Consider the following 12,491-nt stretch of genomic DNA (forward strand, 5'->3'; position numbering starts at 1 on the left):
GGCCGTTGGGTTAGAGCAGGGGGGGCTGGGAGCCAGGACTCCTGGGTTCTCTCCCGGCTCTGGGAGGGGAGTGGGGTCTGGTGGTTAGAGCAGGGGGGCTGGGAGCCAGGACTCCTGGGTCCAGTCTTTGGCTGTGCCTCACTTCCCCGTTCTCCTGGCAGTGACAGGCGGGTGACAGCCGCCCAGCCTGAGCCGGGAGATAGCGCTATCTCTGTCGCCATGTGCCCGCCTCTGGGCTGTGCTGGCGTTGCTGGGGGGTGGGGGGCACAGGGTTGGTTGGCCATGGAGCCCTCACTTTCCTGCCCTGCTCTGGCCTCGTCTCCCTCCGTTCCTGCTCCTCGGCCTGTCCTGCTCTCGCGCGCTTTCATTCTTCACGTCTCTTTCACGTCTTCCTTCCTCTCCCACGTGTCTCACTCTTGGGCCTCCCTTCCTTCAGTCACTGTCAGGCCCTGTCTTTCGCTGTCCCGCTCTCCGCCTGTCACCCTCGTTCTGTCTTTCATTAGCACCTTCTCCCGCCCGTCTGCAGCGTGATCTCCCTCCATCGTTCGTTAGCACCCTCTGGGTGACGGCCCATTGCGCCAGGCGCTGTACAGTGTCTATTAGGTGTATTACGGTCCCTCCTAGGCACCCCAGCCATGGCCCAGGACCTCACCGCGCCGGGCGCTGTACAAACCTGCAACAGAAAGACAATCCCTGCCCCCGCAGAGCTTCCAGTCTGAGACGAGACCTGGGGCGGGTCCAGACTGGGTACCGCAAGGGAACAACGAGTCCCTATTGCAGCCAGCTCCACGCCACGGCAGCCTTCCCCTCACCAAGGTTTTTTCCCGAGGCATCACGGCAGAGGAGGCGGAGAATGCGGGGCTGTGCGCCCGAGCCCGAAGATGCTCGGTGGGGAGAGACACCCGCGGATGACGGAGGCTGGAGGTGGGGGCAGGAGTGGAGATCCGGATAGCGACGGGGCTAGATCGGCTGCCGGAGACCTTATACAGTCCTAGATTCCTCGCCCCGAAGAGTCGCTGCTTCGCAGGGCAGAGCCCCCAAGCTCAGCACGGCCGGCGTTCTTGTTCCTACCCGGATACGTGCACATTTAGCCATACTAAGCCCCACATGGTTTGCTTATGCCCGGGTTCCCAGGCAGTCCAGGTGGCTCGGTATCTCTGACCTGCCCCCCTGCATTATTTACCCACCATTTTTGAGCCATCTGCAAACTTTATCAGGGATGATTTTATATTTTCTTCCAGGGCATTGATCAAAATGCCTGTCGGAGAACTGATTCCAGGGGACCCCACTGGAAACAGACCCAGTCGGGGATCATTCCCCGCTTACAGTTACATTCCGAGATCTATCAGTTAGCCAGTTTTTAAGGCATTTAATGTGGGTTGTGTTAATGTTACATTGTGTGAATTTTTAATCAGTGTCATGCGGGACCAGGTCAAACGCCTCAGCGAAGTCTGCCTGTTACATCAACGCTGCCATCTTTAGCAACCGTACGTGTAATCTCGTCAAAAAAATATACTAAGTTAGTTTGACCGGATCTATTTTCCGTAAACCCCTGTTGATTGGCATTAATTATATCACTCTCTTTTAATTCTTCATTAATCGAGTCCTGTATCAGCCGCTCCATTATCTTGCCCGGGATGGATGTCAGGCTGACAGGTCTATAATTACCCAGATCATCTCGTTCACCCTTTTTTAAAAATTGGCACCTTGGTTTATTACAGATTTATTACACATCGACCCTCCCCCAGTGCTCCAAGTAACAGTACTGCCAGCTCCTCGGCCAGCTCTCTTCAAACTCTTGGATTGAAGGTCTCTGGGCCTGATGATGTAAAAATGTCTGACTTTAGTAGCGTCCTCCAGAGGCACTAGTGGAATGGAAAAAGTGTTGTCATCACTCGTCCAGTGAGCCGGCAACATCTGGTTTTTTTTACGCAGAACAGAAATATTTATTGACCGTGTCTGCCTGTTCTGCGCTAGTATTGGTAAGTCTACCATGTGCATCAAGGAATGGACTAATACCATTCTTGGGATCCTTTTTGTTCCTCGTGTGGTTAAAAAAACCTCCTTCTCATTGTCCAAACAGCTTATGTTTGATGTGCCAGAGAAGGGGGCGTCAGTGGAGGGCTGCAAGGGTTGGAAATGGCACTAGATACGTTCATGGCGGATAGGTCCATCAGTGGCTATTGGCCAGGGCCGCTACCCCATGCTCTGGGTGTCCCTAAACCTCTGCCTGCCAGTAGCTGGGACTGGGCGATGGGATGGGTCACTCTTCGTTCCCTCCGAAGCACCTGGTGTTGGCTGCTGTCGGCAGACAGGACCCCGGGCTAGCGATTGGACTGACCCAGCGTGGCTGTTCTTCTCTTCTTAGGGGCAACATGGACAGAGAAACGGGCTCAGAGGAGGATCTCAGGGGGCCCCCCCATTCCGGACAAGATCGCACGGACAATGCGGTGGGGTGAGGAGAGCGGTAGGCCGGCTGAATGGAGAGGAAAAGCTGGAACTTGAGGACGTCGGGCGGCAGCCACAAGATTTCCACGGAGTCCGCACATGGGAGGGAGGCCCGCGTCGACGGTGACAGGCAAGCTGGGTTGGGTGGCGGGGGAGGCGAGGAGCCAGGAGAGGGCCGGATTTTAGCTTGGCGAGGTCGATCCAGGAGTTGGACCCGGGTTTGTGGGGGGGAGAAGTTGCCGATGGAGAAGAGAACGACCGAGCCCTGGGGAGCCAGAAAAGGGTGGAGTCAGGGGAGCCAAGATCCCCAGAAAAGGAGCCAGGACGGTGGAAACTCCTCTTTTCGAGGGATCTTTCAGTCAGTGTGTCGTCCTTCAGTGCACCCTCTGTTCCCCGAGCAGCAGCTTGCTTTCTCCCTCACCCTTGCTAGCTTAGACCCGTGCAGAGCGCGGGACACTGCAGAATTGTTCCCCTGTCAATACGGAAATAAAACAGTCTAGGAAAGGCCAGGCAAAGAGCTTAGTTACGGTTTAAAAAAGAAATGAGGACATGCCAGATAGTTTAAGGTTCCCGCAGTAAACTTTGATTTTGAGATCGGGGTCTTGTCATTCTGGGCGCTGCCCACACCCCGCCCGCGATCAGGGCCCCCCCGTCGGGCCGGGCGCTGCCCACACCCCGACCGATCAAGGACTGGCTTGGTTCTGATGTATAAACCCCTTCCCAGGGAGAGAATCCCGGGCACTAACGAGGTTATTAATCTCCCTGCGAAAGGCAGGAGCCCAGCTGAAACCCAGCCCCGACTTTTCCCGGCGCGGGTGAGGAGCCCTCGGAACAAACCGCCCAGGGACGTGGTGGATTCCCCAACTCCCGTGGGGTCAGATCCGGGCCGGATCCTTTCCAGAAGGGGCTTTAGCCAAGTCCGTGGGCTCGGTGCAGGGGGACCCTCGGTGAAATTCACCAGCCTGGGCTATTCGGGAAGTTGGCCTAGGTGGACTAAGGGGCTTTTCTAGCCAGTCCCGTGGTTCGTGGCAAGTTCACTGCACCCCCTGGGGGCTCTGTGTCTCCCTCCATCCCCCCACCCCCTCTAATTCACAGACTCCCTCTAATCCCCTAAACTGAGTGCCCCCCGATCTCCCCAGAGCAGGGTCCCCCGTTCTCCCCCCCATTTCCACCACCCTTCTCTGAGGGGTCAGTCGTTCCAGGGGTCCCCGGGTTATGCTTCCTTGGGGAGCTGGCCTAGAGACGGGGTCACTTTCTGCCTCACCCCCCGGGGGTTCTTTCATCTCCACTCAATGGCCAAGGTGCTAAAATTGGGGCTGTGCTGATCGGATGCCGGGCGGGGGCTCCCCGTTTATCCCCCCATTTTCTAATGTCCTCCCCCTCCCCAAATCCACAGACTCCTGCCTGCCGGTGCCCGGAGCGTCCCCAGGAAATTTGGAAAGGATCGGCCGTGGCATCCGAAAGTTGTCGCCTGATGTGTGGGTGGAGATGCACCGGGACAGTGAGCTTGAGAGCTTCGCCAGCTCAGCCAGGGGCGAGATTAGAATCACCCGGGAGCTGAGCTCCGCCTCGGGGAAAGAGGGTGAGTGCACGGAGACTCTCCGCTATTGGGTAGCAGTATAGGAAGCATGACACGCAGAGGAGTTTTCAGAGCCTCTCCTCTCCAGCAGGGGGCGTCAGGGTCCCCCCAGCCTGGTCCATTACAATCTTATTACAACAAGCCTTATGTTATGAACCTGCTGCGCTTAATGTAGGTCCTACTGTATTTACTAACCTAATGACACTGATCTCTGCTTGATGCTCAAGGATCTATAGTGCTGAGAGAGCTGTCCCAGGGCTGGAATTGCAGGGCTGCAGGTGGGGAGTGAGGGGCACCGCGGGGCTGTTGGAGGGTGGGGAGGGCAGGGGCTGCGGGTCGGGAGTGAGGGGCGCCGCGGGGCTGTTGGAGGGTGGGGAGGGCAGGGGCTGCGGGTCGGGAGTGAGGGGCGCCGCGGGGCTGTTGAAGGATGGGGAGGGCAGGGGCTGCGGGTCGGGAGTGAGGGGCGCCGCGGGGCTGGGTTGCAGGGTGGGGAGGGCAGGGGCTGCGGGTCGGGAGTGAGGGGCGCCGCGGGGCTGTTGGAGGATGGGGAGGGCAGGGGCTGCGGGTCGGGAGTGAGGGGCGCCGCGGGGCTGTTGGAGGGTGGGGAGGGCAGGGGCTGCGGGTCGGGAGTGAGGGGCGCCGCGGGGCTGTTGGAGGGTGGGGAGGGCAGGGGCTGCGGGTCGGGAGTGAGGGGCGCCGCGGGGCTGTTGGAGGATGGGGAGGGCAGGGGCTGTGGGTCGGGAGTGAGAGGCGCCGCGGGGCTGTTGGAGGGTGGGGAGGGCAGGGGCTGCGGGTCGGGAGTGAGGGGCGCCGCGGGGCTGTTGGAGGGTGGGGAGGGCAGGGGCTGCGGGTCGGGAGTGAGGGGCGCCGCGGGGCTGTTGGAGGATGGGGAGGGCAGGGGCTGTGGGTCGGGAGTGAGGGGCGCCGCGGGGCTGTTGGAGGGTGGGGAGGGCAGGGGCTGCGGGTCGGGAGTGAGGGGCACCGCGGGGCTGGGTTGCAGGGTGGGGAGGGCAGGGGCTGCGGGTCGGGAGTGAGGGGCGCCGCGGGGCTGTTGGAGGGTGGGGAGGGCAGGGGCTGCGGGTCGGGAGTGAGGGGCACCGCGGGGCTGGGTTGCAGGGTGGGGAGGGCAGGGGCTGCGGGTCGGGAGTGAGGGGCGCCGCGGGGCTGTTGGAGGGTGGGGAGGGCAGGGGCTGCGGGTCGGGAGTGAGGGGCACCGCGGGGCTGGGTTGCAGGGTGGGGAGGGCAGGGGCTGTGGGTCGGGAGTGAGGGGCGCCGCGGGGCTGTTGGAGGATGGGGAGGGCAGGGGCTGTGGGTCGGGAGTGAGGGGCACCGCGGGGCTGGGTTTGGACTCATCTCTCTCTCTTGCTCAGCTCCTTCCCCTTTATCTGGCGCTGGGAGATAAGCGGGTGTTTTTCAGAGAATCGGTCGCTGGCTTCCCCTGAAGTCTGGGTTAGACTCACCCCCCCGGCCTGTGCGCAGGGCCAGGGGGTTCATCCTGACAGAGAAACTGATGCAGTTTCTCTATCAGCCAGTGTCGCAGGGACGCCCCCAGCTACAGCCGCAGTGGGGTCTAGTGGTTAGAGCAGGGGGGGCTGGGAGCCAGGACTCCTGGGTTCTTTCCCCAGCTCTGGGACACTAGCAGAGGGAGGGGAGTGAACAGGCCAGGAAGTGTGGCCCTCGCACCCTGACGCAGTGGGGGACCTGGGGGCGTCTCCCCCACCCAGGTCAGTTATTCTCCACCTTGCCCCCCTGCGCTGCCCGCCCCAGCACCATGGCGTGGGTTGTTCCAGGCCCCGTCACCAAGAATCCGCCAACCGCCAGTCCCTGAGCCTGGCATCAGATAAGGGCTTATCGGGGACTTCCAGGCCTGCTGCCATCACCTCCCCAGGCCCCAAACTGGCCGGGCGGTTAGTGGGGCAGGGAATGGGGCTGGGGCCTGTCTCCTCTGGGGGGCACCGGGTCTCATCCAGCCCCAGGGCAGGGCCTGGCTGGCTCGGGGGAGGGCGGGGAATGGGGCACAGGGCCTGTCCCCTCTGGGGGGCGCCGGCTGCCATCTGCCCCACGTGTGAAATCTCTAGGGATGCTGAGTGATGACAGACCAGTTGCCGTCCCCCCATGTATCCATCGCTGCCTCCCCTCCCCCTGGATGAGTGTGGGGGTACAGCACCAAGACCCCAAAACTCCCAACCCTCCCTCCAATGTTTACCTGCCTCCTCCCACTGAGCCAGGGAGAGAACCCAGGCGTCCTGCCTCCCAGCGCCCCCCCCACCCCGCCCCCTAAGGCCCAGTCTCCTCCCAGAGAACCCAGGAGTTCTGGCTCCCAGCCCCCCCCCCCCCGAACCACTAGACCCATCTCCTTCTACACCAGAGAGCGTTTGGGGGGCTGGTTGTCTCTCTCTCCGCTGTACATTGGGGGGTAATTGAGTTCTCCAGGGTGGGGGGCAGGAGACCCCCAGCTGCTCTCTCCCCCCCTCTCTGAGCCCCACGAGAGCCCGTCCCGTCTCAGAAGGCGGGACCTCACCCGCCTGGGCTGCTGTGTCATTTTTAGCGTCTCTGCCCCCCCCCCTCCTGTTCTCTGTCTCTCGGAGCCACCCAGCAAGTTGGGGCGGACCCACGGCCGGCTAGATCTGGGGGAGCTCGCTGTGCTTCAACCCCCCCCTCGAAATTTGCCAAGGGTCCGCCTGGCACCGCATGTGGGGGCCCCCCCAAATTTCTTGCCCAGCTCTAGGTGAGTGTCAAGCCGAGGCCGGCGGAGGACGGGCGGCGTCCGGTTTGGGGGAGTTGTGGAGAGAGGCCGATGGGCAGAGCGAATCGGGACGGGATGGAAGGGTGCAGAGGCACTGCAAATGGAGGGCTGGTGTGGGCGCCAGGGGGCAGTGGGAACGGAAGAGGGCTGGCGGGGGGGGCCAAGGGGCACTGGGAACAGAGGGCTGGCGGGGGGGCAGGGGGCATTGGGAACGGAGGAGGGCTGGTGGGGGGGCAGGGGGCATTGGGAACGGAGGAGGGCTGGCGGGGGTGCCAGGGGGCATTGGGAACGGAGGAGGGCTGGTGGGGGGTGCCAGGGGGCACTGGGAACGGAGGGGGGCTGGTGGGGGGGCAGGGGGCATTGGGAACGGAGGAGGGCTGGCGGGGGGGCAGGGGGCATTGGGAACGGAGGAGGGCTGGCGGGGGTGCCAGGGGGCAGTGGGAACGGAGGAGGGCTGGCGGGGGGGCAGGGGGCATTGGGAACGGAGGAGGGCTGGCGGGGGGGCAGGGGGCATTGGGAACGGAGGAGGGCTGGCTGGGGATGCCAGGGGGCACTGGGAATGGAGGGGGGCTATGGGGGGTGCCAGGGGGCAGTGGGAACGGAGGAGGGCTGGCGGGGGGTGCCGGGGGCATTGGGAACGGAGGGGGGCTGGTGGGGGGGCAGAGGGCATTAGGAACAGAGGGCTGGCGGGGGGTGCCAGGGGGCATTGGGAACGGAGGAGGGCTGGCGGGGGGTGCCAGGGGGCATTGGGAAAGGAGGAGGGCTGGCGGGGGGTGCCGGGGGCATTGGGAACGGAGGGGGGCTGGTGGGGGGGCAGAGGGTTAGGAACAGAGGGCTGGCGGGGGGGCAGGGGGCATTGGGAACGGAGGAGGGCTGGCGGGGGGTGCCAGGGGGCATTGGGAAAGGAGGAGGGCTGGCGGGGGGTGCCAGGGGGCATTGGGAAAGGAGTGGGGCTGGCAGGGGGTGCCAGGGGGCACTGGGAATGGAGGAGGGCTGGCGGGGATGCCACGGGGCATTGGGAACAGAGGAGGGCTGGCGGGGGTGCCAGGGGCACTGGGAACGGGGGGCACAGGAGGGTGGGGGGGGGCGGATGGCGGGGTGGGGGTGCCAGGGGGCACGGGGGGGAGATGGGTGGATGGGGCGTGGGGGATGGCGGGGTGTGTGGGGGGGGGCGGGGCAGATGGACGGATCGCACTAGCAAAGGGGGTGAGAAGACTGGCAGGTCCCAGCGGGTCCGTTGCAGGTTAATGTCTGGGTTCCCACCCCCCATTGAGTTCCCCCCGGCTGGTCATGCGGGGATCGGGGGGAACCCTTGTCTGGAGACATCCAGTCCCATGTGTGGGTGTTGGGGGCGGGGGGGGAGACCACCCCCATCTCGAGACACTTCCCCCCCCCCGACCCCACTCCTCTGCTCAATACCCCAGAGGATCAGCAATTTACCTTCCGTTCTCTCCTCTCAGCCTCCCGGACGCCTGGGTTCTTTCGAAACCTTCGCGAGGTAAATGGGGGGGGGGGTCGCCCCCGCTGTGGGGTGGGTGGGGGGTTACAGTACACATTGTTCTACCCACTGAGCTGCATCGGGGCAAATCTGTGACTGCCGTGTGAGCCGCCTGTCAAGGCAAGGGAGATAAAAACTATCTCCCGGCTATTTCTTATCTGAGGCCCTAATCCCGATAAGAGCTGTATAATCGTTGGGCCCACACGTCCGATTTCCTCCCCCTCCGGCCTGGTACACACCCACACAACGCAGAGATCGGGGGCAGGGGCCATCCTGGAGCTGGATGTGAAAATGGCCCAAGGAGATGGAAGTGGGGGTGATGGGGGGGTGCGCAGGGGGAGTTTGGAGTGTGTCTGTCATTGGGGGGTGGGTTTTTGGTTGTGGTGGTGTGTCTGTCTTTGCGGCGGTGTCGAGGGGTTGTGTGTGTGTCTTGGTTGCACATTCGGGTTGTGGTGCTGTGCGTCTGCATTTGGCTTGTTTGTCTTTGCGGTGGTGTTGAGGGTGTTTCCCTTGGGTTGTGTGTGTGTGTGGTGTGTGGTTTTTTGTAGTGTTCAGGGTGTTTGTGTTTGGGTTGTGGTGGTGGTTGGGTTGTTTGTCTTTGTAGTGGTGGTGAGGGGGTGTCCCCTTGGGTTGTGTGTCTTTGTGTGTCTGTCTCCGGGATGTGGTGGGGGTGTGTGTTTGGGTTGTGTGTCTTTGCAGTGGTGTTGAGGGGTGTCTCTCTCTGGGTTGTGTCTCTTGTGTGGGTCTGGGCTGTGTTTTTGTAGTGCTGAAGGTGCATCTGTGTGTTTTTGTGTGGTGTTGTTTATGCTGCGTGTGGTTTGGGCTGTGGTGGTGGGCCGGGGGAGGGTGCGCTGTTTGGGGACTGCTGTGCGGTGCGTTTCATGTGGCGGGCGATAGTTTCGGTGGGCTGTGACTTGATGTGTTGTTTGTGTTGATTTGGCAGGTCTGTGTGGGCTGTTGTGGTTGTTTGGTGGGTGTGTATCTCTTAGCTGTGTGTGTGGCAGGGGTTTGTGTTGGCTTGTTAGCTTGTGTGTGTCGTATCCGTGGGTTAGCAGCGTGTTGTGGCTGGGGGGGGGCCTTTTCAGGGGTGTATTTCTCTGCGTGTGTTGTCCAACGTGTGAGTTTGTTGTTCTGGGGGTGCTGAGTGGTTGGCTTTGTGGGGTGTTTTGTGTGTTTTTCCAGGGTGTGGTATTTTGGAGAGTGCTTGTGTGTCGCGGAGGGAGTTGTGATTTCTCTGCTCTTTGGTCTGGATTTCTTTGCCTGTCTTTGTAGTGTGTGTGTGCGCGTGTGTGTCCATCCCTGATGCCCCTGCTGGCGAGGCTGAGCTCTGCTGGGTGTGTGTCCTCGTGGTCTGGGATTGTGCGTTGTTTTGGGGCAGTGGTTTGTGTGTGTGTTGATCGTGGTGGGTGGCACCGTGGGGATGGTTAAGTAGCGGCGAGGGGGGTGCATTTGTGCGGCGGCGGGGGGGGGGGGCTGGGAGTGTGTGTCGGGTGGGTGGGAGCAGGGCTGGGTTGAATTGTGACTTACGAAATGGACAGGAGATTAAAAGAGCAACAAAATTCACAACGTGAGAAGAACAGGGCACAGAGTGGGGTGGGGAAATACACCCCCTGACCAACCCGGGAGAGAACCCAGGCGACCTGGCTCCCAGCCCCCCCCGCTCTAACCCAGTCGACCCCCCCCCCAAGCCCGGGAGAGAACCCAGGCGTCCTGGCTCCCAGCCCCCCAACTCCCCTCCCAGAGCTGGGGAGAGAACCCAGGACTCCTGGCTTCCAGCCCCCCCACTCCCCTCCCAGAGCCCGGGAGAGAACCCAGGCGTCCTGGCTCCCAGCCCCCCTCCATTGTGGGGTGGTTAGTTCGCTGCCCCCGCCCTGCGTTATCTGCCCCATCTCTGCTGCGTTGGCAGGGATGAGGCAAGGGCAGCTTTTGAAATCAGCTTTGAGACGGTGCCGACTTCCTCTGCACTGCGCCACCCTCTTCCCCCCCCCCCGCCCCCGCAGCCAGGACTCCTGGGTTCAGTCCCTGGGGAGGGGAGGGGAGGGGGTGGGGGCAGGACTCCTGGGTTCAGTCCCTGGGGAGGGGAGGGGGTGGGGGCAGGACTCCTGGGTTCAGTCCCTGAGGAGGGGAGGGGAGTGGGGGCAGGACTCCTGGGTTCAGTCCCTGGGGAGGGGAGGGGAGTGGGGGGCCAGGACTCCTGGGTTCAGTCCCTGGGGAGGGGAGGGGAAGGGGTGGGGGCAGGACTCCTGGGTTCAGTCCCTGGGGAGGGGAGTGGGGGGGCAGGACTCCTGGGTTCAGTCCCTGGGGAGGGGAGGGGAGGGGGTGGGGGCAGGACTCCTGGGTTCAGTCCCTGGGGAGGGGAGGGGAGGGGGTGGGGGCAGGACTCCTGGGTTCACAGCGGGGCCAGGCCCTGGCGGCCGCCGGGGGGCTGCGTGCGAGATCGGGGGGCGGATAGGGCTGGGAGGAAAGGGGCCTCCCCAGCCAGGCTGGAGGCGCCACTTCTGAGAAGGAGAGATGGGGGGAGATAGACAGAGAGATGCAGAGATTGGTCGGGGCAGGGGCAGCGCCTTCCGGGGTAACCCTCCCTCGGCCATATATAAGGGTGGGGGCCCCGGGCCTGCCTGGCTGGCTGGAGACAGAGGTGGGGATGGGGAGGCAAGGGGGGTGGGGGGGATGGAGGGCTGGGTAGGGAGGGGGATGGATGGGGCGTGTAGGAAAGGAGGGGGGGGCGTTCAGGGAGGGAGGGATGGAGGGCCATGTAGGAAAGGATGGAGGGAGGGAGGGATGAGCATGGAGAGAGGGGCTGGAGGGATGAAGGGGGGATGGAGGGAGGGGGGGCCATGTAGGAAAAGAGGGAGGGAGGGGTGGGATGGATGGGGGCATGGGGGCTGGATGGAGGGATGCAGGGAGGGAGGGATGGAGGGCCATGTAGGAAAGGAGGGAGGGAGGGAGGGATGAGCATGGAGAGAGGGGCTGGAGGGATGAAGGGGGGGTGGAGGGAGGGGGGGCGTTCAGGGAGGGATGGAGGGCCATGTAGGAAAAGAGGGAGGGAGGGGTGGGATGGATGGGGGCATGGGGGCTGGATGGAGGGGGGCTGGATGGAGGGATGCAGGGAGGGAGGGATGGAGGGCCATGTAGGAAAGGAGGGAGGGAGGGGTGGGATGGATGGGGGCATGGGGGCTGGATGGAGGGGGGCTGGATGGAGGGATGCAGGGCCATGTAGGAAAGGAGGGAGGGAGGGGTGGGATGGATGGAGCGGGGCTGGATGGAGGGATGCAGGGAGGGAGGGATGGAGGGCCATGTAGGAAAGGAGGGAGGGAGGGGTGGGATGGATGGAGCGGGGCTGGATGGAGGGATGCAGGGAGGGAGGGATGGAGGGCCATGTAGGAAAGGAGGGAGGGAGGGGTGGGATGGATGGAGTCAGGGGTGGAGGGAGGGATGGATGGGGGTGTGGGGGATGGATGGAGAGATGCAGGGAGGGAGGGATGGAGGGCCATGTAGGAAAGGAGGGAGGGAGGGGTGGGATGGATGGAGTCGGGGGTGGAGGGAGGGATGGATGGGGGTGTGGGGGATGGATGGAGGGATGCAGGGAGGGAGGGATGGAGGGCCATGTAGGAAAGGAGGGAGGGAGGGGTGAGATGGATGGAGGGATGCAGGGAGGGAGGGATGGAGGGCCATGTAGGAAAGGAGGGTGGGATGGATGGAGGGGGGTGGAGGGAGGGATGGATGGGGGTGTGGGGGATGGATGGAGGGATGCAGGGAGGGAGGGATGGAGGGCCGTGTAGGAAAGGAGGGATGGATGGGGGGGTGGAGGGAGGAATGCAGGGAGGGAGGGATGGAGGGCCATGTAGGAAAGGAGGGTGGGATGGATGGAGGGGGGTGGAGGGAGGGATGGATGGGGGTGTGGGGGATGGATGGAGGGATGCAGGGAGGGAGGGATGGAGGGCCGTGTAGGAAAGGAGGGAGGGAGGGGTGGGATGGATGGGGGGGCTGGATGAAGGGATGCAGGGAGGGAGGGATGGAGGGCCATGTAGGAAAGGAGGGAGGGAGGGGTGGGATGGATGGAGTCAGGGGTGGAGGGAGGGATGGATGGGGGTGTGGGGGATGGATGGAGAGATGCAGGGAGGGAGGGATGGAGGGCCATGTAGGAAAGGAGGGAGGGAGGGGTGGGATGGATGGAGTGGGGGGTGGAGGGAGGGATGGATGGGGGTGTGAGGGAGGGA

General features: G+C 63.3%; 1 protein-coding gene across 1 annotated transcript in view; it reads left to right on the forward strand.

The window, feature by feature from the left end:
• Positions 1-6,403: 6,403 nt before the first annotated feature.
• Positions 6,404-12,491, forward strand: part of GATA1 (GATA binding protein 1) — a 10,505-nt gene continuing 4,417 nt past the window's right edge. Inside the window, 1 exon segment of the mRNA XM_065423112.1 lies at positions 6,404-6,755. The gene's annotated coding sequence lies outside the window, so the exon portion shown is untranslated.

The sequence above is a fragment of the Emys orbicularis genome (genome assembly GCF_028017835.1).
Source record: "Emys orbicularis isolate rEmyOrb1 chromosome 21 unlocalized genomic scaffold, rEmyOrb1.hap1 SUPER_21_unloc_3, whole genome shotgun sequence".
Classification (NCBI taxonomy): domain Eukaryota; kingdom Metazoa; phylum Chordata; order Testudines; family Emydidae; genus Emys; species Emys orbicularis.